Below are 27,586 nucleotides of genomic sequence, written 5' to 3' on the forward strand. Positions count from 1 at the left end.
GCTTAGCCTTTTCTCAGAGGCTGTGTCATAACGGCAACACCATATTGTTTGCAAACTGGTGAGTATCGTTCATGTAGTACCTTATCAAATGTAACTAGTAGTAATCAGCTCCCGCTATCAATTTTCTACCTCCAAACTTCTTTATCCAACACTAAATATTTACAAGATACATCTCCTACCTTCTAAGATACTGCAGCTGATATTTTACCAAGTAATTTGCCCCTGTGTAACAGAGATCATTATTTTTCATCCTCATGTAACACTCTCTTCCTTACCTACTTCTTAATTCCCAAGTCAATATCAGATATTTAACATTTTTGTTACAGAAGCATCTTACTTCTGGTAATAATTTCTGTGTCTGTCTGATAGTGCCACAAAAACAAACAGCCCTAAAACTCAAGAGCATAAAACGGCAACTATTCACTTTTCACTCGTAAGTTTGCAAGGTGACAGATTCAGCTGATCTAGACTGGGTTCAGCTGGGTTTTGTCATAAGCTACAAGTTATATCCAGGTCTTCTCCGAGGGTCTTTCATCTTTTTTGACCTAGCTGTGAAAGGACGGGCAATACCCCGGCCGACGCCACCTTGTTCTGTGTCCTTCACCTTGACCACCCTCCTCCCCTTGAGTAACCTCCCGCTCACCTGCCTAACAGGACTCGGACCCTTCCCCAGCCAATCGGCCGAGGCCACAACCCTTCCCCAGCCAATCGGCTGAGGCCACAGCCATTACCTCACCAACTGCCCCTAGACCCCAAAACCTTTGCCCTTTTGAAACTCGCTCTCTCTCCCCAGTATCTCACCGCTGCGTTGGTGCAGGTAGGGGATTGAGCTCGAGCTAGCTCGAATAAAGGCTCTTTTGCTTTTACATTGGACTCGGCTCCCTGGCGGTCTTTGGGGATCACGAATTCTGGGCATAACAGCTGGTGTGTGAGGCATAGTCTTTTCCTGGCGAAAGCCAGGCATGCGAAAGCCCAAACCCAACCAAGAAAGCACACATCAAGTTTCTGCCTGCACCACATTCCTGGCATGTAATTGGTCAAAGCAGATCCTGTCCCCAAGCTCAGTGTCAGAGGATGGTGGTGGTGACTCTGAGGTGGGAGACAGAGAATGAGTATTTGCAGAACAATGAAGAAACAAGCTGATCTACTGATGAGGGAGCATAAGGCAGGCTGGGGACAAAGTACTAGCTAGCCCCCCCCCCCCCCCAGGTGGGATATGTGTGATATTCCTTGGACACGCCAGGTTACCCAAAAGCAGGAAAGGACAAAAAATCAAATGGATTTTCATAAGAGTCCACCAGTTTGCAAGAAAAAGGCAATCCCATCAATAGCCTAAAGTCTGGGAACTCCCTATTGTCTTAATGTTTTGGTAGAGGGAAAAACAACCTTTGCTGGATGAGTCTTTAGCATATCAAAATCCCTTCTGGAACTCCTTCTGCCCTGACTCCATTAGCCAGTCACCCCCCACATCTATAGTGCACCTTTTCCAGCCCTTGGGTCCTGCCTTATGGTTTAATAAAATCACCTTTTTGCCCCAAAGACATCCTCAAGAATTCTCTCTTGGCTGTCAGCTCCGAACCCCACAAACCTCACTTTCACCCCAAAACCTCATCACTACTATACTCTTAGTGATGTCTCCTAGTGATGCTACCATAAGCACAGGTGTAACTATATTTGTTCTACTTGTTGTCTATTTGTCATTTGTTTTGGAGGATATATAAGAAATTTAGATTTACGTTGCTGCCATTATCCTATGGGAACCGATAAGACCTTTGTTTGAATCAATTTAAATATTTTTTTTTTTACTTATTCCTAAGTAATAATATCCATAAAAGAGTTAATGTGTTAGATATATTTTTCTTATTACGTGACTTTAGAAATACATTAAAACCTCAAGAAAATTATTTTTCCTTATACTGCGTACAACCCTCTGGCTTACCAATTGGAATACATGCACAAGGGTGGATAAGCACTATTACACTATAGAACTTTGCTAAAGCTCTGATGTATGTGCCCCTTGTCCTTTCTATCCAAATAAGAAATACAATCCATGCAGTGTCTCTTCATCCTATGGATTTTTTTTTTTTAACGTTTATTTATTTTGAGACAGAGAGAGACAGAGCATGAACGGGGGAGGGGCAGAGAGAGAGGGAGACACAGAATCGGAAGCAGGCTCCGGGCTCTGAGCCAACAGCCCAGAGCCCGACGTGGGGCTCGAACTCACGGAACGTGAGATCGTGACCTGAGCTGAAGTCGGACGCTTAACCTGAGCCACCCAGGCGCCCCCATCCTATGGATTTTAATAGCTTGAGTGATAGGTTTGGCTTTAGCAAGTAGCATGCAATAGTAACAAACACGTATGTGGCAGAGGTGTTTCAAGTGCTTTATGTATTAGCTAATTTAATCCTCACACAACCCTCCCAATTTGGCACTCTTATTATCCCCATTTTACAGATAAGATAACTGAGGCACAGAGAACCTAAGCAATTGGTCCAAAGTCACGGATCTAATAAGTGGCTCAGCTAAGACTCAGACCTGAGAATATGGTTCCAGTGCCCGTGTTTCTTAACCACTCTGACGTTTTAGCTCTCATGGCAGGCACTCGTTAAGGATTTGTTTGAACAAATGGAGACACAAAATCCACTGCATAGTTAAGCAGAAAAAGCCAATCAAAGTTTAGGGCCCTTATATGGTGTTTTGGAAATGCTGGACACCTTACAGCACAGCCTACCTGTCTGAAGTCTTAGGATATGTTGTTTGTTTCAAAAATGGATATCAAACAGCCTCATCTTCCAACCAGCTATTAAAGCAGTACTCTATTTAGAAAGAAGTAAATGTAATGTGCATTTTTTTTGTACTTTGCCTGCAGACAGGCATTAACTCACCACTAGGCAGAAATGAACATCCTCCTCTTCACTGCTCTACTGCACTCCTTGCTAAAACAATATCAAATACCCCCACGAGAGATTTATGCGGATCTTGAATGGGTTAAAAGCTTCAGGCACAATCCTAAGGCACCCTTAGGAACAGACGGTCTCCTTTCTTTTTCCTTCCTCCCCTGAGGCGAACATTAACTCAGCTGGCTCCTAGAATTTATTTGTGCTTAAGATAAATTAACTAGAACCAAAGAGCCTTTCTGAGGTATCCGTACTAGGTCAGTATGCCCTGAAGACAGTAATCCATTTCAATTCCAATATCTTTGCCTTTTGGGCCACATGATGGGACCCCACAGTGTTTGCCATGGTCCTTGGGCCAAGCACCTTGCAGGTTTCCGGAGCTGGGAGCCCCTCATGCTTTGAGCCTTTAATATAGATTTCTCTGTCTGCTCACCTGTACATAATTGTGAGGGGCACCAGAGCAAGAAAGAATAATGTGACCTTCCAGGGCCATAAAAACAATTGTGTCCTCTGTGAATGTGTAGGTTGAGTGATGATGCAAATTAGGACGTTAGCTTATTCTTCAGGGTGAAGTACTTGAGACCTTGAGTTACCTTGAGAATATTCATCATTATTTCTTCATACTCAGTAAGAGCTCTGCCCTGCCCTCTTCTTAATTAAAGAATTCCTACATCCTTGTAATAAGATTGCACCCTGTGCTCTCATCTCTTACCCCACACCTCAACTCTGTCCCCTTCTCATCTCAACAAAGGTAAGGATCAAAGGCACATCCAAGCCTGACCAAAAGACAAACAAAAGGGTTTATTTAACATCCATTAAATGAGTATTTATTGGGCATCTTCTAGATATTTGGGGAATTTTAGGAAAAGCTTGCTGCCCCATGGCAGGTCCTGAGAAGGTAGGCAAAGAAGGGAAACCTGGATTTCGTTTCTGGTCTAGCTCTGTGAGCCGGGTAAACTAATTTCTCAGTTGTTCATCTGCAAATCAGGGATAATAACAATTGTGTTGTTTTTAAAAGAGATTGTGTTTAAAAGAAGTTCTTTATGTATGAGGTGTGGCACAGTTATACTTAACAAACCCTCAACAAAGGTTGGTACTACCCTATCCCCTTTCCTCCTCTGCTTTCCTCTGTCTTCCCCAGGTGCAGAGGGAGCAAAATAGTGAGGAGACAGTCCTTGTTCTTGTGGGGCTCACAGTCCAGTAGGGGAAATACGTTTGTAAAGACAGAAACTCTAATAACATTTCTACAGAGAAGGATGAACAATGTGCCATGGGAGCTCAGAAGAGGAAACAACTTATTTTTAACAAAATTAAAGCTGGAGAGACTTTAACAGTATTCTACCTTGTTTTCCTTATTTTACAAGTGAGAAAACTCGGGCCCAGAGAGGTCACATGACTCGTTCAAGGTCTCTGCGCATGCATGGCAGATCTGGGAGCGAAACTCAAGACTCTAGATTCCCAGCATGGTGCTTATGTCATACAGAATATAAGACAGTCATTGACACAAGAAAGAAATAAGTATTTCTCATTAAACAGAAGAGTACAAGCTGGAATTGGAGTAGATAGGTCTACGAGCTGGAAAAGGTCTCTAGAGCTGAGGTAACCAAGGAATCATGTCTTATGCCGGGCAGAGCCCATGCCTGCCTGGGAACTTGAGTACACTTCACGGTGTGATCTTCATTCACATCCCCTCACAAAGTAGGTTTATTGTCCCAGAAGTCAGACCCAAGGGTAAATTCTACAGGACAGTTCATTCTAAGGAGGGGGAGGGGCATGGTAGAAGGAGAGCATTAGGAGGAGGAGGAAGTATGTCTTTGACATTGGAAATCACCAGGAGGGACCTCAGGAACTTTGGCTGTGACAGGAGCCTACAATCTGAAACTAAACCGTGTTTGAATCTGGAGTCAGAGCTTTGTTTCATCCAGATCCAAATTAAGATGCTGGGTTATGCAGGGTTTTGAGGAATGTCTAAGCATTTTTCATGCCTAAGGAATTGTCTTCAGAGACCCTGACCAGGGACTTAAAACTGCTCTTCCTCTGCACTCCTTCCCTCCACGGGGAGAGCTGAGGAGCTCCAAGGTCAGTCTGTAGGAGGGAGTTAGAGGACTACTGTTTTGTCTTCACGTTGTTACAAGTGGCTTCAGGATTAGCCCGAGAAGGACCAGGTTACCTCAATCTTCTCTAGCCTGCAAATGTTTCATTGCATTGCATGTTTTTAACTCCAGAGCCAAGAGAAAAGCAGTCTAATTATTTGGGTGTCGGAAAAAGGAGGAAGATACGATAATCGCCCACCTTGCTCCTAAATTCCTACCACTTGTTCCAATATTAGGGCACGCTCATAATTCAGGTGTTCTACGGAGATGTAGTTTCCACTTTTTGTTTTGTAGAGGAAATTACCAGAATTGATAACTGATCTCTGGGTGGCTTCCACCCTCATGGTGTTCTTTTCCCCTTCTGTCCTCCCTATCCCCAACCAGTCAGGGCAGAGGCGCTTATCAGCATGGGGGCATTTTTCTTTCTAAGACTTCTTTCTTCTTAAGACCAGGTCAGACTCTAATCATTCTTATTGGCCAAGCTATTCATCTTATTTAAGAAGTCAGTGTTTAACTAATAGCAGAAATAAAAATACTTCTCTGGTTAGGTTTTGCTGGTCATTACAAGATTGTCTCCTATTTTTGGTATAAAAATAGTCAAAACAGACTCATTCTCAGAGTCTTGACTACAGTATTAATATGACTTTTTTGTTTCTTTTTCTAAAGGGAAAAAGAAACGAAAACAATTATCCTTTTGGGAAAATGTCCAATGTTTAAGCCAACATCTACTTTACAATTCCTCATCTCCTAAGGCTATATAATTACAGTAAAAACTTTAAGGAATCTCCAATGTATCCATTTGTTCTTTTGGCTTAAATTTCCTTCCTCAGCAATAAGGCAAAGAGAGCAGGTCTGTCTGCCTTCAGCACCCTCCTTTTCTTGGTGTGGCATCCAACTGCACTTTAGATGGACTGTCCATGGCTTTTAAAATTCCTTTCTCCTTCCAGGCTGCTCCTTTATTCCCAGCACCCTGGCTTCTGTATAGAAAAATGTGGCCATCCTATGCTTTTGCCATTCCAAAGCTCTTAGGAGACTCGCAGAACAGAGGCTATGGAAATCCCCAATATTCTTCTTCCCTTGGGCTTTATCAAACACGGCAGCTGAAAGGGAGAGCCTTTCAGACTTTCTTCAAACTCCCAGTAGGCTGGCAGCCTGTGGTTTGTATGCAGATTGTAAATGAGCCTGAGGAGTTTGCACACTCCTAATTTGTCATCACCTTGGAGAAATCAGAACCAGTAGGTAATGCGAGCACGGTATTTGCGAAAGCAGGGGTTAGGATGCAGGCGACTACATTGTACCTCTGAGGACTTCTGCCAGCACCAGACCTGCTCAGCAGAGCTCTTGGGCTACACAGCAGGGCTGAGGATCCTCCCCTGATTATCCCACTCTGCAAATGAAAGCTAGATAGATAAAAGTGCTTTTAAGAGGTGAAGAAAGTCTGTGTCTTAAAGCTGACTGATGCTAAATTATGGGGGAGCTCTGTGGAAATTCTTTTTGATTTATATAAATGATGGAAATGTAATATGATCCATGTAATGAACACCTGTCACACTTGATCTGCTGGCATCGATGCCTCACATCTTCCTTAGTTTCTGCACGCTCCCCCTTCTCATTTACAGCCCTATCTACAGTCCCAGACCCCTGTCTCCTTCCAGCATTCTCCTTTCTAGCCTTGGTGGATTTGCTGGTGAGGAGCTCTTGATATCAAGCAGAATGCGTCTGAGATCATGCATACTGTCTCAGGGAAGACTCTTAATTTGTACACCTATTGCCAGTGAAAAGCAAGAAGTCGTACTTCCTCGAGGCCTGGACATTACTTGAACATCCAGGGGAAAACCAAGGGCAACAGCAGCACATTTTATCTGCATCGGGCAAGAGGAGAAGGCACAGAGAAAATGCTGCCCTTTGATTCTATGGAAAAACACGGACAATCAATATGAAAATGGTACCAAGAGGCAGAGGCTTTTCATGTTGTTTTTCTTCAGTTGCTACAAAGAAGGTCAATGGAACTCAGACTTTTGGAGGTGATACCTCTCAAATGAGAGTTAAGAACTCAACTGATGGAAGCATGTGCTCTGACCTGGGTTCCTCACTGACTGGATGAGCCTCCATGGGGGGCTTTCAACCTCTTGGCTCCTCAATTTCCCCATGAAGACAAGGGGGTGCAATGAGATTGATGCTTTTCAACTCCCTACCCATTAGGAGCAGAAAGCTTCTCCAAACCTAAACACTCCCCTCTCACCCCTCTACTTGTATGTTTTCACTTGTTACTTTTGTCTTTGTCATTTTGTCTCCCCAATACTCCCTGCCACCTGACGATATAGTGAGATGACTTGTTCTGACCCATCTGTCCCTGAGATTAGATAGAGTAGGTCACCACCTCAACTACAGGCTTTAGGGTGTGTGTGTGTGTGTGTGTGTGTGTGTGTGTTGGGGGGGCTGAAATAGTTTCCTTCCCCAAACGTCCCATCAATGTCTAAAATTTTGACATTGATCACTCATTCTTTCCTCTTCAAAACAATTTGTTAAAGTATCAGAAACCTTGAGAGCAATAGTATAGGTCTAATCAGTCATTGGCTCTTTAAAGTATGTGACTGTTTCCTGATAGCAAGTTTGAGAAGAGTAGGGGGAGACTGAGGCCACTGAAGGGAAACAACCCTTCATATTTTAGTCTGAAGCTGGTGTCTGTGGGCTAGTCATCTGGTGGCCTGGGTGCTAACACAGTGACATGCTCCTGTACCCAGCTCTAAAGCTAAACTGCACCCATGTGGAAACTGTCAGCCCATAATTGGGCTCATCATCCCATAATTGGGCATATCCAATGTCCCATGCTCATGGGAATAAAATCTGAGCCCCGAGTTGCAGAACTCAGCCCACGGCAGCTCTTTTCTGGGCTTGGGATTCAAAGAATGTTAATTTAAGTGTGTGCTACCAGTTGCTTGATATAAAGGGAAAAAAAATCTCAGAACATTTTCTTTAATGATCCCTAAGGCAGCTCTGGTCTAATGAAAGTGGGAGCCTCCAAAACAAAACAAAACAAAACAAACCACCCAAGATGATAGGGAATAAGGCCTGCCCTTCCATATCTGTGAGTGTGTGAGAAGAATGTCATTTTCATTTGCTGTTGCCCCTGTCCTTTCTCTTGTATTTGAATACCCAGTAATACGATAAGGAGCAAGGAAACAAATTTTCAAATATTAACAAAGTTATTCAAGGGAACGGCATTTTCTGTTGCAGCAGTTGGCACATCTTTTCCAGAAAGCTTGCCTGTGGCTGACAGCCTGGTTGGCACTCTCCCACTGAAGTCCTTTGGTGATGGAGAATGGACTGATAAGATTCAAATGGCTAGATTCCAGACAGTCCAGTGAGGGCAAGTTTGCAAACCAAAGGAGCCTGAGGCCTTAGAAGGGCATCAGCTGATTGCTATATCCAATCTAGGAAAAGAGAGATTTAGAAAAGAGAATTATTTAAGGGAAGTAGAATGAAAGCAGCTATGGAAAGTTCTGAACTGAGCATAAGGGATGTTGCTGCCCACCTCCACGTACCCCGCATAGAAACCCACTTAATTAGCAGAACTGGGCCTGTGGGGAGATGCTGAGCACCAGCCTTCCAGGTATTAGGCACTCTTCTATGTATAATGTGATGGAAACCACTGCTAATTTTCCAGCAAACCCAGGGTAAGAGAATTTTAGCTGAGAGACAACTATGCAGCCAAGAACTGATTTCTGGCTCCTTTTGGAACCACGTATGCCCACATGACTAAGCTCTTACCAATAGACCGCTGGTGGCAGTGTCCCAAGCCACTACCAGATCTGACCATGAAAAGAGTTCAAGAAGTCCTACACAGACCACACACCCCTCCTCCCTGCCCCAGATGGCTAGAATGGTAATCCTGAGTAACCTTGGGAGGCACAAGTTGCAGGTAATAGAACCACCATCTGCCTGGATCCCTGGATACTGAAAGAATGCTTGGAACAGACAGTCCACCAACTGGTCTGCTCTAGATTATTAACATGAGAAAAAAAAAACAACAACAACCTTCTATTACTCTTAAGCCTTTGCATTTTGGGGGCCTAACCATTGTAGCAATTTTGACCACAATATCTAATGCACTTGGGCTGCTGTAACAAAATATCATAGGCAGGGTGGTTTTAGAAACTTATTTCATACAGCTCTGGAGGCTGGGAAGTCCAAGGTTAAGGTGCCAGAAGACTCTGTCTGGTGAGAGCCTTCTTCCTGGTTCAAGGATGGCCATGTTCTTGTGTTTTCACATGGCAGAAAGGGAGCTCTATAGGGCCTCTCTGGGAGCACTAATCCCGTTCATTAGAGTTCATTTGACCTAAGCACCATCTAAAGGCCCCGTCTCCTAATACAATCACCTTGGGGGTGAAGATTTCAACATGACTTTTGGGGGAACACAAACATTCTGTGTATAGCACTGATTAATCTGTACAACACTCAAGCGAAGCGACATCACCACATTATAGTTAAAGAATTTGCAGCTCTGAGAATTTAAGAAATGTATTTACCCAGTGTCAGGATTTGAAAGTAGAGTCAGGATTTGAGTTGGAATCTGTATGGTTTAATCTTATAGCCCCAGACATTCAGGCCTCCAGAGAAAAAGAGGTGGAAGGAGGTGGTTTTGTTGACAGAGAACGTCTGATTCAACTAGTCTGTCTACTAACTCAAGCCCCCATTCATACCACGTTTCCACAGCTCCAGTTGTGGCCCGCCTGAGCTTTATTTTCGAGACCATGAGAGCTAGAAAGGGCCCTAATAAGCAGCCAGATCAGTGGTTTTCAAATTTCATCTTGGCAACAGATACCCTTCTTCTAATGAAATCTGACTCGGAAGCCTTGTGTGTAGAATAGTTCAAAGCAGAGCTTGTCTCTTTGATGTGGGGTCTGGAGCCTGGCTGGCAGAGCCCTCAAGGGCTGTGAGCACTGATGGGGCCAGCCCTTCATTTCACAGGTAAGGAAAGAGTGGAGCACTATGTGTCTTCTTCAAGGTCACAAGGCGTTTTGTAAACAGCAGGTCAGGGATAGGAATCCAGGCTCCTGACTTTCAAATTTGGAAATCTTTCCATGGTACTACACTTCCTCTTTTGAGATACGAGCCCTCGTAACAGCCCCAGATCCAAGATACCCAGTCTCTTTATTCGGCAAGGATAGAATGACATAAGGTCAGAGCTATTTATCGAGTTTGCTTTATTTCTTGTGTAACAAATTACCACAAACTTTGTGGCTTAAACAACACCCATTTACCATTTCAGGGGTCTGTTCAGGTGTGTTCAGCTGGTCTCACAAAGCTGAAATCAAGGCATTACCTATTGTTTGGAGGCTTTGGAGAAGAATCCACTTTGAAGCTCATGAAGGTTGTTGGTGGAATTCAGTTCCTTGAAGTTGCAGGACTGAAGTGTCTGTTTTCCTGCTGGCTGTTGGCCACTCCCACCTTCTGAAGACCACTCTCCTCGTTATGCCCAGAATTCACGATCCCCAAAGACCACCAGGGACCCGAGTCCGATGCAAAAGCAAAGAGCCTTTATTCGAGCTAGCTCGAGCTCAATCCCCTACCTGCACCGACGGAGCGGCGAGATGCCGGAAGGAGCCAGAGAGTTTCAAAAGCACAAAGGTTTGATAGGGGTCTAGGGGCAGTTGGTGAGGTAACGGCTGTGGCCTTAGCTGATTGGCTGCAGAAGGGTCGTGGCCTCAGCCGATTGGCTGGGGAAGGGTCGTGGCCTCGGCCGATTGGCTGGGGAAGGGTCGGAGTCCCGTTTTGCAGGTTGCCGGGCGTGTTTTGATCGCGAAGTTTGAATGGGTGAGTGGGAGGTTACTCAAGGGGAGGAGGTGTGGTCTGAGGTTTCTGGATTTTCCGGAAAGGGGCCATGTCGGGGACATAGTCACTCAAGGTGGAGGACACACAACAAGATGGAATCGGCCGGCGTAGGTCTGCTCTTTCATCCTCAAGTCATTCTCTGTGGCCCCCTCAAGTCAAATCCTTCTCACGCTTCACATCTTTCTCACTTTCTCTTGTGGCACCAGCTAGAGGAAACTTTCAGCTTTAAAAATTTTTTTTAATGTTTTTATTTATTTTTGAGACAGAGAGAGACAGAGCATGAGCGGGGGAGGGGCAGAGAGAGGGGGAGACACAGAATCTGAAGCGGGCTCCAGGCTCTGAGCTGTCAGCACAGAGCCCGACGCAGGGCTCGAACTCACGGAGTGTGAGATCATGACCGGAGCCGAAGTCGGATGCTCAACGACTGAGCCACACAGGTGCCCCACAAAATTTCTGCTTTTATTTATTTATTTTTTTTCAACGTTTATTTACTTTTGGGACAGAGAGAGACAGAGCATGAACGGGGGAGGGGCAGAGAGAGAGGGAGACACAGAATCGGAAACAGGCTCCAGGCTCTGAGCCATCAGCCCAGAGCCCGACGCGGGGCTCGAACTCACGGACCGCGAGATCGTGACCTGGCTAAAGTCGGACGCTTAACCGACTGCGCCACCCAGGCGCCCCAAATTTCTGCTTTTAAAGGGCTTATGTGACTAGGTTCTACTTGGGTAACCTCCCTATCTGGAAGTCAACTCATCAGTAACCTTGATTACATCTGCAATCCCTTTGGTCATGTCATGTAGCATAATCATGGGGGGGGGGGTGACATCTGGGGGCAAAGATCCTGGAGCCATTTTAGAACTCTGCTAACCGTGTAGATCACATCGCCCTCTCTTGGCGCCTCTGGGAACAATGGTAACATGGTTCATTTTCGGGACCTTCTGTCAGCCTTCTGCCAAATCCTCTCTGCCAACTTCCTGGGTAGATGATAATAGTCTAGTTACACCAGTTTTTCCTTCATGTGGTCTCTAGGATCGGGGTAGGCGTTAAGATCTACCCAGGGTGTGTTCCCAGCACTGAGAGCTCTGACAAGGTGAGCCTGGGCCTGAGTCTTCCTTACATAGAATGTCATAGAACGATGAGTACATCAATCTCCTTCTTTTATAAATGAATCCAGAGGAGAGGGGTTAACCAAAGTTTACAAAATGAGTTAGAGCCCTTAGTTCCATGATTTTGCTACTCTAGGTCAATACTAGGGTCAGCTCTTTTCACTGCTGGTTCTCTGCCCTGGCCTAATAGATGATCTCAGAAAAGCCTTCCATTGTGTATTCAGTGTGTCGCCAGCCCTGCAGTTCAGCAGGTAAGATTGCATTAGTGAGGCCTACAGGGCATGGGAAGTTGCCTATTCCAAGCATCATGCTGGTTGACTCTGACAGAGCATCCCAGAGAACCTGTCTCCCACCAGCTGCAGAAGAAAACTGAGATGAGAAAGACAGGCAGGGCTAGGAAAAAAGATGCCAACAAGAGTAGGCAGTATAGTCAAGCTCCCTGGTTTCGAGTTTTTCTGCAAAAGTAGGTTTGTGATGTGAACCCTAAGGGCCAGCCCAAGGTCTGGGTGTGATGCTGGAGGGTCCAAGACTCAAGGGGGGAAGGGGAGGCCTGGTGCAGGATTTGAAAAGGCTGGTGGGCACGACACAGGATAGTTCATGTTTTAGGGAATATCTACATACATGTATAGTATCTGAATTGTTTTTCAGAAGTGAGCATTAAAAGGATGAAGGATAGAGGAAGTGAAAAATAGAGCAGAAAGTGAAAAATAGGTGGTGATTTTTTTTTTTAATGTTCATTTATTTTTGAGAGAGAGAGAGAGAGACAGGGCATGAGCAGGGGCGGGGGAGAGAGAGAGAGAGAGGGAGACAGGGAGACAGAGAATCCAAAGCAAGCTCCAGGCTCTGAGCTGCCAGCACAGGGCCTGATGTAGGGCTCAAATCCATGAACCATAAGATCATGACCCGACCAAAGTCGGACACTTAACCAACTGAGCCATCCAGGTGCCCCTAGGTGGTGATTTTGAAGTCTGAGGCCAAACTATTTAAGAAAATCGCATCTGCTTGCATTTCCACTAACCAACCAAAGGGCTGATTAAAAAGCTTTGTGACTACATACTTCTCTTCTAATCACCTTGGGAAATACGCAAACCGAGCCCCCTCTAGTTAGGGATGCCTTCCACCAACGATATCCACATTTTATTGCTGAGACATTTGTCCCCAATAAGGCAGATGTTTCTAGAGCTAGTCCCATAAACCAGAGGAAGTCAGTCATGCCCCGGGCTTTCCTCTGGATCTCTCGAATTGTGTGAGGTCCCTGGGTTGACGACACCCTCACCCCCACCAAACAACTCTGCAACTTTCAAATACCAAACTGTCTCTCTTCAAAAACACGTGTCATGGAGGAAAAAGATGGCAGAGAGATGGAACTGGACCGGGACTCAAGGGCAGATGCTGGAGGGGAGGTGGCTACGATAGTAATCTTCGAGTCCTTCTCAGGTTCTGTGAATATGCCTTTGAGTTGGGGCTGCAGAGCGGGGTTGAGTAAAGACGTCATTCATAGTTATTGGCTTGGGAGAGGGCAACCCACAGCCTAAGTTTAGATCTGGATGTTTAGACTCGTAAGGACCCTCTTTTTGTGGCAGAGAAAGTCTCCAGATTCCTGGCTGGAAGCTCTGGTAGGTCCACTTTCCTCCCTCTGCAATACAGTATCCTGCCAGCCGGCAGGTCTTTTGGAGAGGGCTCATCTGGACCCAGTGTGCCCCAGTCAGGGACGGACAGTGGGGAGGGCCCTGGTGCTATCAGGGACCTTTGCTGCTGGCTTCGTCATCTCAGGGCTTCTTCTCTTCTCTTTGAAGGGATGTGGTTTACAATGGGCCTATTAGAGCCCTAATTGAATCGTTAACACACCAGCCATTAGCAGCTGCTAATGAGGGAATCCAGGGGATTACGGCATCAATTATCAAGTTTTGACTTCCGAACGTGGCTCTGCCAACATTGGGCTCTTGTGAGAGTCTTTAGAAAATGTGACAGAATGAGAGAGGAGAGCCATGTGCATGTTGTGTGGCTGTGCCCTGTCTGTACCCAAGATATGCTCGTACGGGAGTCTGGTCTCCCGTGGCTGCACAGCACGGGTCCTGGGGCAGCCCGCGCATCTGAAGATGGAAAAGAACATTTCATGACAGCTGTTTTCTCCTCCTCCACTCCTCTGCTTGCCACAAATCTTGCCATCTTATCTGTGGTAGTCTCTAATGCCTTCAGGCAAAATTTTCCCCATGTTTCCCATTATTCACATCCTATCAGTCACCAAATCCTTGGAATTTCAGCTTTAAAGTACCTCCTGTCTCCAACCTTTCCTTTCTTCGCCTCCACTCTGGCATCAGTTCAAGCGCTTATCTTCCCACCTGAAAATGGTCCCAGACCAGGAAGGAAATGCATCTCTCCCCCTCTAGTTCCTCTCCTTTCCTGTGTCCAAATTACTCTTGCTCTAAAAGGTAAATTTGATGGGCACTCCTTAAGACCCCTCGGGGATCATTACTGCTCACAAAATAAAGCATAAGTTCCTAGCAGGGCGTAATAGGGCCTCCAAGAACTCGATCTTTCCTATGTCTCCACCTCATATGCTGTCATTCTCTGCTTTGCAAATCTAGCTGGAGCCGTAGGGAACTGCAAGGCACCATTCCCTTTGGTGGCAACCATCCTCCCTTTGCACGTGGAGATATGTCTACCTGGAATGTCCTCCTCTCTAGATGACCTGAGGAGTTTGTACCTATCTTTTAAGCCTCATGTATAAAGTCATCCTAACTCACCCCTTCTTATTTGTGATCCCTGTACATATTTCTTTCCTAGTATCTATTTATGCTAAAATCATAATTATTCCTTTGTCTCCCCTGATGGACTATGAGAGAATGAAGTGCGTCAGTTTCAATACTTGTTTCTAGAAGCCTAGGGTCTAGCACATCGTGTCTGGCATATCATAGACCACTGTAGAGTGTTCTTAATTAGTGGATTAAAAAATTGATAATGTGTTCCACAGTTCATTTCATGGACCTATATTGACATCCATTTTATTTATATTCTACGCAGGACTCTTAGTTGTTCACAGTTTAATGCTTTTGAGCTCCAAGAGAAATGCTTCCTTCACCAGAAGTATCTACCGTCTATGACAATAGCTCCGTTCACAGCCTTGGGATCCATGAATATTTATTGAATTGAATTAAAATCTGCAAGGGTTTCTTGAGCGGCTTGTTCTACTTGGGCCCTAGAAGTAGATGCTTGAGGAAAATATCGAAGACTTGAGAGTCGTGCTTGGTTTCAAGGCCTTTCCAATAACGACACTGTCCAGCTGTCTGTGCATAATCACAGGCAGATGCACAAGGCTCTCTGCCCCAAATTGTGCCAGGATGTCATTTGTGAAAAAGGTGTTACAAAGGTAACCCTGGAAGGCTTCAGTGTATTAATAATAGCAGTTCTAGTTCATTCACTCCCTACTACATGGCTACCACTGTACTAAAAGCTTCCGTCTGTGATTTCCCCATACTCAGCTGTCACGGTCATCCCGGATGGTGTGTCGTCTTATGAATCCCATGGAAATGACTAAGAAGCAGAGCCAGAGCTTCCACCAAAGTCTGCCCGCTGCCAAGGCTCCAGGCTCCCATCCACGGTGACTACTGCCCCTATAGCCGTGTGTGGTTTAATATAAATCAATCACTCTGTCTGCGAGGGAGGCTCTTTCCGCTGCCTTCCTGCCCCTCCGTCTGTTAACACTTTGCAGTCCCGTTGATAGCCAGCACATCAAAACCTGTCAAAAGGGACAAAATGAGATAACAACGCGGAGCTTAAACTATGGCGCAAAGTCGGTAGCCTTTTTTCTGCTTAGAATTCGCTTTGGTTGGGGACTTCTTAAGTTGGATCACACAGTCTCGAAATGAGGAAATGTAAGCCTCCTGAGGGAAAAGACTGTTGCTCAGGGTGGTCTTCCCTGAACCTAGAAAAATGCCTGGCACATAGTAGGCACTTTACAAATATTTACCAAAAATACCGCAAATGGTAGGAACAGGAATATTTCAGCGGTGTTTAAAAGGCCACGGCCGCGGGGCGCCTGGGTGGCGCAGTCGGTTAAGCGTCCGACTTCAGCCAGGTCACGATCTCGCGGTCCGGGAGTTCGAGCCCCGCGTCAGGCTCTGGGCTGATGGCTTGGAGCCTGGAGCCTGTTTCAGATTCTGTGTCTCCCTCTCTCTCTGCCCCTCCCCCGTTCATGCTCTGTCTCTCTCTGTCCCAAAAATAAATAAACGTTGAAAAAAAAAATTAAAAAAAAAAAAAAAGGCCACGGCTGCTATTCTCTTTTCGTAAACTTATACCAGGAACACCTACGAAGCTGTGCCGCTTTGCATATACTCAGCTCTGTTTTTCCTCTCTCTCCTCCACAAGCCCGGAAAGGGAATCCATAGCAGGGTCTGCGTGGCCTGCAGGGTGCGAGGCTATGGGCTGCCCACTTCCCCGAGCAGCCTCTTTGCTCCTAGTTCGGCCAAAAGTGGCATTTCAGAACAGACAGGGCTGGGATGAGCCGAGAGAGGCACCGAGGTGCAAGGTTGCGTGGAGACGCTCACTCTCAGGGCCCTCAGAAGCCTCACTCACCTAACGGTGGGCCTGGCTCCAAACAAACTCCTTCTGTCAGCTGGAGACAAATGTGAGTCTAATTGCCTGGAGAAATGTAACCTTTCCCCTAAAATGCATTACGCTAAATCATTTGTGTTCACCTCACTGTGGGTGAGTTTATCCAATTCCTGCCGGACATTGAAGCAACAGTGTCCACATTTAAGTCATGCCCTGTCAGTTCAAATGTGTGTTTCAAGTGAAACTTTTCTCGAGCCAGTATGTGTTTATACACAGTGTTAGGAGGTAATGCAGAGAACTTGCTGTCCTTTGTCCAGTTTCCCCCAATGGCAACACCTTGCAAAGAAAGCTACAGTACAGTATCACAAGCGGAACATTGATGTTAATGCAATCCATGGATTTGGTTCAGATCTTCGTAGTTGCGTCCATTTGTGTGCGGGCGCGTGCATATAGCTCAATAGAGCGCTAGCGTGGGTAGGCTGTGTATCCACTTCCACAGTCAGATGGTGAGCCTTTCCGGGCCACAAGGGTCCCACGTGTTTCCTTGCATAACCCTCCATCCTCTCCACCACCCCTCCCGTGACGTTTCCGTGGCCTCACGTGGTCTTGCACAATTTGAGGGCTACAACTATTCCGTTACAGGAAGTTAACTATGTTTGCCGCATCCTTGCCGGTTGCACATTTTTGTTGGATGCTTCCTTTTCTTTTCTCTTTTTTCTTTTTTCTTTTCTTTTCTTTTCTTTTCTTTTCTTTTCTTTTCTTTTCTTTTCTTTTTTTTTATGTTTATTTTACTATTCTGGAAATCTACCTCACTTAGTCTTTTCACCTATCTAGGAGCGTTTCCCTCGGATGAGTTCCTAGAACTCACCCTTCATGTTTTGAGTTATGTATGTATGTATTTGTTTATTTAAGTTTATTTATTTATTTTGAGAGAGAGAGCACAGGCAAGGGGCAGAGAGAGAGAGACAGAGAGAGTCCCAAACAGTCTTCATGCTGCCAGCACAGAGCTGGATGCGGGGCTTGAACTCACAAACCGTGAGATCATGATCTGAGCCAATGTCAAGAGTCACGATGCTTAACCGGCCGAGCCACCCAGATGCCCTCTTTTCTTCTTCTTCTTCTTTTGTTTTTAAAGTGTACTTATTTATTTTGAGAGAGACACAGAGAGTGAGAGCAAGGGAGGGGCAGAGAGAGAGGGAGAAGCCCGAGCAGGCTCCATGCTGAGCTTGAAGCCTGACACGGAGCTGGATCCCATGAGCTGTGGGGTCATGACCTGAGCCGAAATCAAGAGTCAGATGCTCACCCCCAGGAGCCCCATGCTCTGCATGTCTTAATTTGATTACTCAGAGTTTACTTCATTTACCAGCTTTACTCCAAAGGAAATCAAGGACTTTTTCAAAACATTAAATCCATGAACAGTGGACAAAGCCGGGCCTGGGCTAGGATATTCAAAGTAGGTGCTGCAATTCTCAAAGGCAATTTTAAAAGGGAAGCTGCAATAACATTTGGGGGCAACGAGAATGTTACTGAAATAAGTGCAGGTCACCAGTTTGAAGATCGCAACTATCTGGCAGTGTAAAGTCTGGTCTTGTGTATCAGACACCCTGCCCAGCAGCCTATTCACATATGATGGAGTAAAGGTAAGGAGAGGAGGTCAAGGGAGTGAATATGAGGCCAGGATATTAGCCAGAGATGATAGAACCTCGAGGCACATAGCTCCCTCTGAGGTATGAAGGGCACTTTCAGGCAAGAAGACGTCCGCCCAGGGGCACAGCCCTGCTGAGGAGGGAAAAGGCGGGTGGGCAGTTTGCAGAGGAAACCAGGTGGGGTGTGGCCATAGTCTGGATCAGGGACACAGGAGGGGTATGGGAGCTTCCGGTGAATATTGTCAAAAGAAGCAGAGGAGGAAAAGCCATTTAGGATAAGAAAACTGGTGCCCCCAGAAGAGGTAGGGGAATATGAATCGGCAGGGATAGGGTGGCAAGAGGAGGTGGGTCTTGTGTGGACCTCCTGCCAGAGAATGGGGTCTACCAGAAAGAAGCTCATATATGCGCTGGGGAGCTCTCCCCCCTCTGGGAGAGTGGGCTGATCCTCTGGGCACAGAGGCTTCCTTTCTGTGTATGCGTGGGCATCGCTGACCTGAGATCTGGGCAAGGGGCCCCTGTCCTGGACCCTGTGATTCTGAAGGTCCCCCTCCAGTCATCTTCTAGTTCTGTCTTCCCCTGTGGGGCAAGGAGTCAGCTGGGCCACAAAATGTACCCACGCAGAGCCGGTATCCCCTGCCATGCTCTGTTATATTCTATACCTGAAACCCAGAATTCCAGCCCAAATGGTCTCAGCCCTTTGGTGAGCCTTTCTGCAGGGTCTGTCCTACCGAGGGTCAACCATGCCTGAGGCGTGACTATTTGGAGCTATGGGTGAAATTCTACTCTGGGGGCTGGGGTGCCCACAAGCATGTGCATGTGGCCCCGAGTGGTGTAGGTTGGAGCCCGTGGTAGGAAAAGAAACGGGTGAGGTCTGTGGACCTCAAGCTTTCATTTGCACTTGCCCCAGCCCTGCAATAGTTGGGGGCAACCTGTGGGTGAGTCCCTGGAGCAGCTCGAACTATGCTGCATGCTGCCTGGAAATGCCTCTGATCTCATCTGGATTTTCTGTTTGAAATGGAAATTGCTTCATTTGTCAGTTTGTTGGGCTCCCAAGTAATGACCCTTCCAGAATTCCCGAGGTCTCCCCTACACCTCAGTCTTCAGTGGCCATCCTAACGTGTTGAGTGGGGCACTCCACCCTTCCCACCTCTATTTCCTGGCAGATGAAACACAGCTTACACGAAGAGTGTTAGGTACAGCCTTCAAAGGACAAAGAGGGCTCAACAGGGCAGCGTTCCCCTTATTATAATGGAGCTTATTATAACGGAGCGGCTAAAGTACGGCCAAGGTTGAGAAACACCCTTCTGGACTCTGTTTTTAACACAAGCCCCAAATGACTCCCCTGACCCGGGAAGGGTGGAAATACAGCAGGTGGTCCTATAAGGGAAGGCAGGGAGAGGAATAACAGTGACAGATTTTCCTACCTCCAGGAGGCCTCATTTTGATTTTGTTTTTCTTCTTTGTTTTTCTCAGAAGTAGCTGGCAAGCTCTTTTGTCCTCTGCCCCTTTCTCTTCAAGCTGTTTCCCAAAAGCACTAAGATAATTGTCCCATGGCTTGAAACTTCTACAAGTGACCTTCCCCACTCTCCCTCTCTCAGCCACACCCCACCCATCCAGTAATAACCCTCACCTTCTAGTGCACGAGCATTGACTCATTTCCCAGAGAGGTAGGTGGAGCGGGTATCATAACCTGCACCCAGGTCCTAACCTGGTGAGTTTCAAATGCTGTTTTTCTCTGGGGCATGTGGTTCCCTTCATCCTGTTTCCATTATTTCATGGGCTTTGCCCAATCTCAGCCCCTCTCTAGGGGCTCACATTCCCAACATGTGACCTGGAAAAGCAAGGCTATTGCTGAGGACACTGACTCAAGGCCTTGGAGGAGGGGCTGAGGTTAGCATTGGCGAGAGACACAGGAAGGATGGCAGAGTAACTATAGGTAAAAGCAAATGCTGGACTCTAGGCTTCTTCTGGGATTTCATGTGGCCGTATACTCATCCGTTGCATCAGGTAAACCAAAGTCCAGAGGTAAAACCCCAGAACTCACTAGGACAATTCATAGGCATAGCATTACAAACTTTTTCCCCTACTGTGAGCCTCCCTGTTGTTTTCTGGGGCCTCATACAAGAGGTTGGAGGCTCACATACAACTATATTGGAAAAGGCACTTGGCCTAAAAGTGTAGAGGAGAAGAGACAAATGATGGTCTGCTTGCCATATGTCAGCCACAGTGGCTAATTAACCAGAGTATAGGCTGCAGTTTTAAGGGGTGGGGCATAAACCAGGCTTTTCAGTTATGTCCATTATTAGGACAGGACTCTGGTTTCCCAAGTTCCCCAAAGACAGATTTTATAGACAACAGACCTGTGGGTTTGATGTTAAAACACAGCCCAAATTCTACTAGGTTATTGAAGGGCTTCTTCAGAAGCACCTAGGAAAAGACTCTAGGATCTCTTGGATCCAACGCAGCTCTACTGAGGGCAAACCAGAGAAGGGTCATGACATCTTTCTCTGACAAGGTCATGGTAGACTGGTCAAGGAAGACCACGTGGGCTTCGGCAGCTGAATGACAACGACGTTCTTGGTCTAGTTGTAGACAAGAAAGAAACACATAATTGGATACGCAGGTATATAGGCACATTAGTAACTAGCTGAGCATCTGGGCCCCAAAAGCACTGTTCAATGAATGTGCAAAAAACACATCTGTACTTGTCTGATTTAGAACCCCACCCCTTCATTCTGCTGCATTCAAGTTTATTATCTACGACTAGATGGAAATACAGATTTTCAGAAGACAGGAAACTGGGAAAATCTCCCTCTCAGCTGATAGACTTTTCAAAGGCTGGATTCAACAGTGGAATCAGGCAAGATGATATTTAACAAACGCACCTAATAGTATGGGTACAAGAGAGAACATGGCTTAGCAGTGGCTCACGTGAGAAGGGTTGGCAGTTTGTGCCAACAGAATCAGTTGGCAGTTTGTGCCAATTTTTAAAAATTTTTTTAATGTTTTTACTCAATTTTGATAGAGAAAGTGAGTGGGGGAGGGGCGGAGAGAGAGGGAGATACAGAATCAGAAGCAGGCTCTAGGCTCTGAGCCATCAGCACAGATCCCTACGCGGGGGCTATGGACGAGCCCTACGAGCCGTGAGATCGTGACCTGGGCCGAAGTCAGAGGCTCAACTGACTGAGCCAGCCAGGCGCCCCTAACAGAATCTGAAATTGTGGTGTGAGGTCTCCTGTAATGCTGCATGAGTTTGGGGCTATAATCACAGAAGCAGAGAGTCTGCAACTGAGGACATGATGTTCCATTCTGCAATGTCCTGGTCAAATATCATTAGAATTTTGCCTTCCCTTCTGGACATCACCCTAAGAAGCCAGAATGAAGAATCTAAGTTTAATAAAATGACTTGGAATACTCTATCAATAAAGGTAGAAGAAAGATTGATGAGAAATTTTAAGAGTCACAAGAAAGAGAGAACGCTTTAATGTATGAAGTCTGTCTAGATTTCCTATGAAGCCCTCAAAATGCGTATGTGATTTTGAAAGTTCCAGAAGACCAGCTTAGGGCTCTATGTACAGAAAGCTCTCCAGACATACAATGCTGGGGTCGGACTAATCCCAGCACACAATGGAACAGATAAGTCAAGACAATATATAATTGACGTGAATGTTGTCAGAAAGTCCCTCGTACGTAGCAGGAATAGAAAACTCTATATACTCAGTTTGGTTTAAGAAACTACCCAAAGACATCTTTGCCAAAACATCTTAATAGCCAAAACATCTTTCCTGGCCATTGCTTGAAACTTCCCCATTAACACCCTATCCCTATAGCGTGAGGCTTTGACTCCTGTTCTATGCAGACTCCCATGGATGTTCTACTGGTAAATTATATATAAACGTGAAAGAAGGAGAGAAGTGAAACGTTTTAAGGTGGGGGATAGAGAGGAGGTATAAAGACAGAGGGATGGGGTAAATTGGGGGGTTTTAGTGTAGGAAACTTGTATCCATTTCTATTTGCCTGCATCAGATCCTGTGAGTGGAGGGGAGACTCCCACTGCTAGTGAACTCAGATGATCCCACGTTCACTGACCCCAAGGAAGGGCCCAGGGCTCCACCTGGCTTCACTCCTAGCCTGGTTTCAGTATTTCCAGACACAGATGGGAGTTTCTGCTGCTGACTCAGAGCTGGGAGCAGACCGAGCACTGGATCTCCTGGGTCCTGCTCAAAGATCCCCCCAGTCAGAAAAGCCCTGCATGAACGCCCCACACCGGTGACAGCAGAGGGAGCAGGTGCCTGGCCCTCTGCACCACCCATCCTGGCAAGCTGGAAGTCTGGCTGGCATCACACCCAGCTCATTTCCAAGAGCTTGCTAGCTAGCTATTTACTGGGAGGGAGCCTTGGCGAGAGGGGGCAGTTCGGCAGAAATGTTGCCCAGACCCAGTCACCCGCTGTGCTGTGGCAACAGAGGTTTATCGCCCTGATGGAGTTTAGTTTATGATACAATATTAGCAAACTTATTTCTCAGGCCGTTCCTAGCCCGAATGGCCAGTGGCCCAGGGAACAGGCTAGGCAAGTCTTCCATCACCAGAGGCAGGATAGAATCCTTATTGTATTTCCCTAACTCTGTAACAAGGGAAATTTGATTTATTTTAGAGTTAATCCATCACCCTCTGGCATCCTTTCAAGACAGGGCTTGAGCATAATTGCAGGATCTGGAGAAAATGGGGACGTCAAGTTCAATTTATTCTATTAACATTTAAAAAACATTTAATTACGATAAAAACTGAAAAGCATTTAATGTGAATAGGACCACGGCTTTATCTTCTCCATGCATTCATCCCACTAGTCACTCTCTCTCTGCTGTTGCTGGCCTGTTATAACTTTGTTCCTTGGCTTTGAGGGTTTCCATGAGTCTTGGCCCCATAGTCACCCCAGCTGGCTACCACAGGGAGCAAGGAGGCAGGATGTCCACTCAGCACGTTTGTGGGCCTAAATCTATCCATTCCTTTCTGGATGATCCTTGCACTATGTTTTCCTCTTGATCTCTACTGTTCATATCTTTTCCAGTCTCCTCTTCCCATCGAGGGCCAGGGGAGCAGGTGGGCAGCTGTGGGTGTGGGGAGAGATGGCGGGCAGTCATTTGGCCTCCCCTTAGCTGTTCCCTCAACAAGACCTCAGTCAATGCCGGACTGTCCAGCAGCCAGAGGAGGCACACACATAGAGCACCGTGAAACAGGGCAGCCAAGGATGTGATTTTGAAAAAAAAAATATCGTATTTCATGTCTTTAAAAGTCACCAAGGTAGTAATTATGGGGAAGACTCGCATTTTGTTAGATTCTTTTATATTTACTCTACGGTTAGGAATTGCTTTTACTTTTAATTCATAAAGGATTGTGGTAGGCAGACAAATGGCCCCCCAGAGATGTCCCTCTCCTAATCTGGAAGCTTGGACTAAGTCATGTGATATGATAAAGCAAAATTAAGGTTGCAAATAAATTAGGGTTGCAAATAAATTAGGGTTGTTAATCAGCTGATTTTAAAATTGGGAGATTCCCCTGGATTATCCAGGCGGGCCCCGTGTAATGATAAAGGCTGTTAAAAGCAGAATTAGCTACAGAAGACAAGGCCAGAGGGATGTGGTTTGGGAAGGGTTCCGCCAGCTGTTTTTGCCTTTAAAGATGGAGGAGGGGGCCATAAGCCAAGGAATGTGAGCAGCTTCCAGAAGCTGGAAGAGGCCAGGAAATGGATTCTCCCCTAGAGCCTCCAGAAAGGAAGTCTTGCTGACGCTTTGATGTGAGGCAGAGAGACCTCTGTTTGACTTCAAATCTACAGAACTGCATGATAATAAATCTATTATTGTTTTACATTGCTAAATTTATGGTAATTTGTTACAGAGGGGTTGGAAGCTAATACAGGCCCTGCCTAGATCAGGAGAGGAGAGAGATGCTTGCAGCCACATCATCAACACTGGCAGAAACGTTAATTCCCAAGCATCTGCCAGGCGAAAGGCGACACATTGGGACCAGGTCCTTACCCTACGGGAACCGGGGAGGCAATGGCATAAGCTAGGTGCTGAGTGAGGGTCTGGAGAGGAAGTTTCTGGAGTTCACTTCCTAGTTGGGTGAACTTGGAAAAAGGTATTTAATGTCTCTGAACTCCATCTCCTCTTGTTATTATGGATCTCATAGTATTATGTTAGGGTTGATGAGAAGGACGAATGTGTTAGTATTTGTAAAGCACATATAATAGTGGCTGGTGTGAGAGAAAGGCCATCCATGTAAGTGTTAGCTATTAACTTCATGACTGCTATTGTCATCACTGGACTTTGGGGGAACTTAAACGGTGGTTTTAAAAAGTGGGCTTCAAGGGGTGCCTGGGTGGCTCAGTCGGTTAAGCGTCTGACTTCGGCTCAGGTCATGATCTGCCGGTTCGTGAGTTCGAGCCCCGTGTCAGTCTCTGTGCCGACAGCTTAGAGCCTGGAGCCTGCTTCGGATTCTGTGTCTCCCTCCCTCTCTGCTCCTGCCCTGCTCACACTCTGTCTCTGTCTCTCAAAAAGTGAATAAACATTAAAATAAATAAATTTATTTTTAGAAAGTGGACTTCAAGAAAGGAAAGTTAGATAATAAAAATAATGACTATTTCCCAGCCACTTCCTACGGATAAGCATTGTGCTAAGCACCTATCTTTTTACACTATGAGCAAGTCCCAGTACTGATCCCTCTGTACAGGTGCAGAAACTGAGGCTTAGCAACCCAACCTACCCAACAATTAAGAGACCAAGCAGGGATGGAAAACCATACTTTTTTTTTTTTTTTTTTTAGCCAGCACACTTACACAATTAATCACAGGCAGGCATGAGCACATGTTGGAGGAAAGTCAAGAAGGGCAGGCAGGTTAGTGGAAGCAGAAGGTTAGTATGATGGAATAACTGGGGGTCAGGCTGGGAAGTCAGCAGGTGCCAGCCTTGAACAGCAGGCTTTTATTCTTTAGGGAAGAGAAAGCCACGGCAGGTAAACAAATGCTGTTGTGGGAAAACGAGTCTGGTAAATGGGTGGCGCATGGAATCAAGACAAGGGGATCCCAGATGTAGACAAAGCAGCTAGGACATTGTTCCACATGCTGAAGTACCGAGGGTCTCCCTGGGGCGGTGCTGGGTGTCAGGAATAGGTGGGTGAGGGAGATCATACAAAGGAAGCATCAGCATGGCCTGGCTACGACTGGCTGGTCGTAGGGAGAAAAAGAGATGGAAGGGGAGAAAATCAAAGGTTTCAAGCCAAAGGGATGAAGTGGAAGCTGAGGCAGGTGGGGTTTGGAAGCCTGTGCTTGAATCTGATCCTGATTACTCTGATCGTTGGGGTGTGTGTGTGTGTGTGTGTGTGTGTGTGTGGTGTGGTCACTTCATCTCTCTGAGTTGTAAAATGGGGATCGGGGAGTCTGAGTGGCTCAGTCGGTTGAGCATCCGACTCTTGGCATCGACTCGGGTCATGATCCCAGGGTCATGGGATTGAGCTCTCGGTTTAGCTCTGTGCTGAGCACGGAGCCTGCTTGGGATTCTCGCTCTCTCTCCCTCTGACTCTCTCTCTCTCTATCTCTCTCTCTCTCTCAAGTTAAAGAAAAGTGGGAATAACTATGCCTGCCCTCCCATCTTACAGGAATATCTGAGGAGGTTCACATGAGACATCGGTGTGAAGGTGCTTTGACAAATGAGAAGGTTGTACAAATACCATGCAGTGATTAATATTAGCTGCCTTGGCAAGACAACCAGACCAACGAGCCATACCAGGATAGAGCCTCAGCTCATTTATACTCATCTGGACAACAGGCTCATGTTCAAGTTTTGGAAGACCAGCGTGTCCACGTGCAATTGAGAATCTTCCTTCAGAAACCACACTGAGCACCAACCACTAGCTCCCGTCGTGGCTGGGGCCCCCTCAGGCTTGGCCACCAACCTCCTGAATGAGGCTGGCTGTGTCTTTCCTAGCAACAGAGAAGCTGCTTCTTTTCTTTGCAAGAAAACAGACCCATGAAAAAGCTCACCGGCCCCAAAGGGAACCCTGGGCATTGCACAAAGGACGAGGCTGTATTCTCCCGCTGAAAACATAATTAAAACACCTCTGCCTCCTTTATCTGAGGCATGGAAGAAAAATGTGTCAAAAGACAACAGAAAGAAAAAATCCTTGCCTCTCATTTTGTCAATGCTTTTTTTTTTTTTTTTTTTTGCTGCCTTATAGCAAAGGGTCACTGCCAAATTGTGTCCGTTGCAAGATGATGCCCGAGTGGGCTGAGAAGGACCTGGCAGGTGGCTGTGACAGTCCTCCGTGCCCGGAACGGTGCGGGAAAGCCAGGCACGGACGTCAGAGGAGGCAGCAACAGGCATATTGCCGCTGACACGCCATGGTGCAGGCTGAAGCCCACCTTCTAGGTGGTTCCCAGCCCACCTTCTAGGACAGGTTTCCCACCCTGGCACTAACAACTGGCTACCCGGCCCAAGTATGCCATCAGGGGATGGAGAGAATGGCTTCTCTACCTCTCCTTTCTCTGCCCCGCCTTCCTGCAGAATGTCCCTGTCCCCTGCCGCCCTGCCTTGTTCTTTTCAGAGCACGCTGTCTGAACACTGGCATATTCCCCCAATCCATTCTCCACAGAGCTGTTCAGGTCAGGATTAAGCAGAAAGGAAGAACAATAGCAAAACCAGGAAAAGCAAGTAACAGGGAAGAGGCAGTGGAGAGGAGTCTCCCACCCTCCCTCCACGTCCCACCTCTGTGATGGGAGAAGGAAAGTCACCCTGGAGTTTCCATCTCCCCACAGGGCAGACGCAGGGCACTAGCCCCAGATCGCCCCGCCGGGCAGGATCTCCACAGAGCAAACCAACAGGATGCCCAGGTTCCCCCCGTCAGACCACTGTTGGCAGCAGATGGAATGCTGTGAGGGTTAATAACACAGATGGTGGCCAGTGAGTGTGGGATTTAAGGAAAACAACCCCACAAAGGGTTTTATGGTGATTTAATTAAAACATTCAGTCACAGAGTCAATACCAGAAGCAACCAGAAAGGAGGAGGCGTGGGCATAGGAGAGAAGAAATGCTTGGGAGGAGATTGGACGGTGCAGGAGTTGATGAGGCAGAGAGCCCAGGGGAGAGGCTGTCCCCGGGACAGGAGGCACGTGTCCTGAAGGACAGCACTTGTACCCCTTCCATGAAGCTCCAGGCACCAGGGGAGCTCTGAGGGACTGCACGACCTCTTGGTCACGGTCCATCGGGACCTGCCTGACCTTGCAGACCAGGGATGGCCCGTGGGCAGAGCAGGAACAGTGGTGTGCAAGGCGGAGTCAGAGGGCTCATGCCACAATCAGTCAGGGAGTTTAGAAACTTGCGGGGGTTGTTACATGGTGGGAAACCCATTCTGATCGGCTAACAGGAAATGGGTCAGAAAGTTAAAGAATATGTTTCAGCACATT

This window comes from Lynx canadensis, chromosome B4, assembly GCF_007474595.2.
Source record: "Lynx canadensis isolate LIC74 chromosome B4, mLynCan4.pri.v2, whole genome shotgun sequence".
NCBI classification, from domain to species: Eukaryota; Metazoa; Chordata; class Mammalia; order Carnivora; family Felidae; genus Lynx; species Lynx canadensis.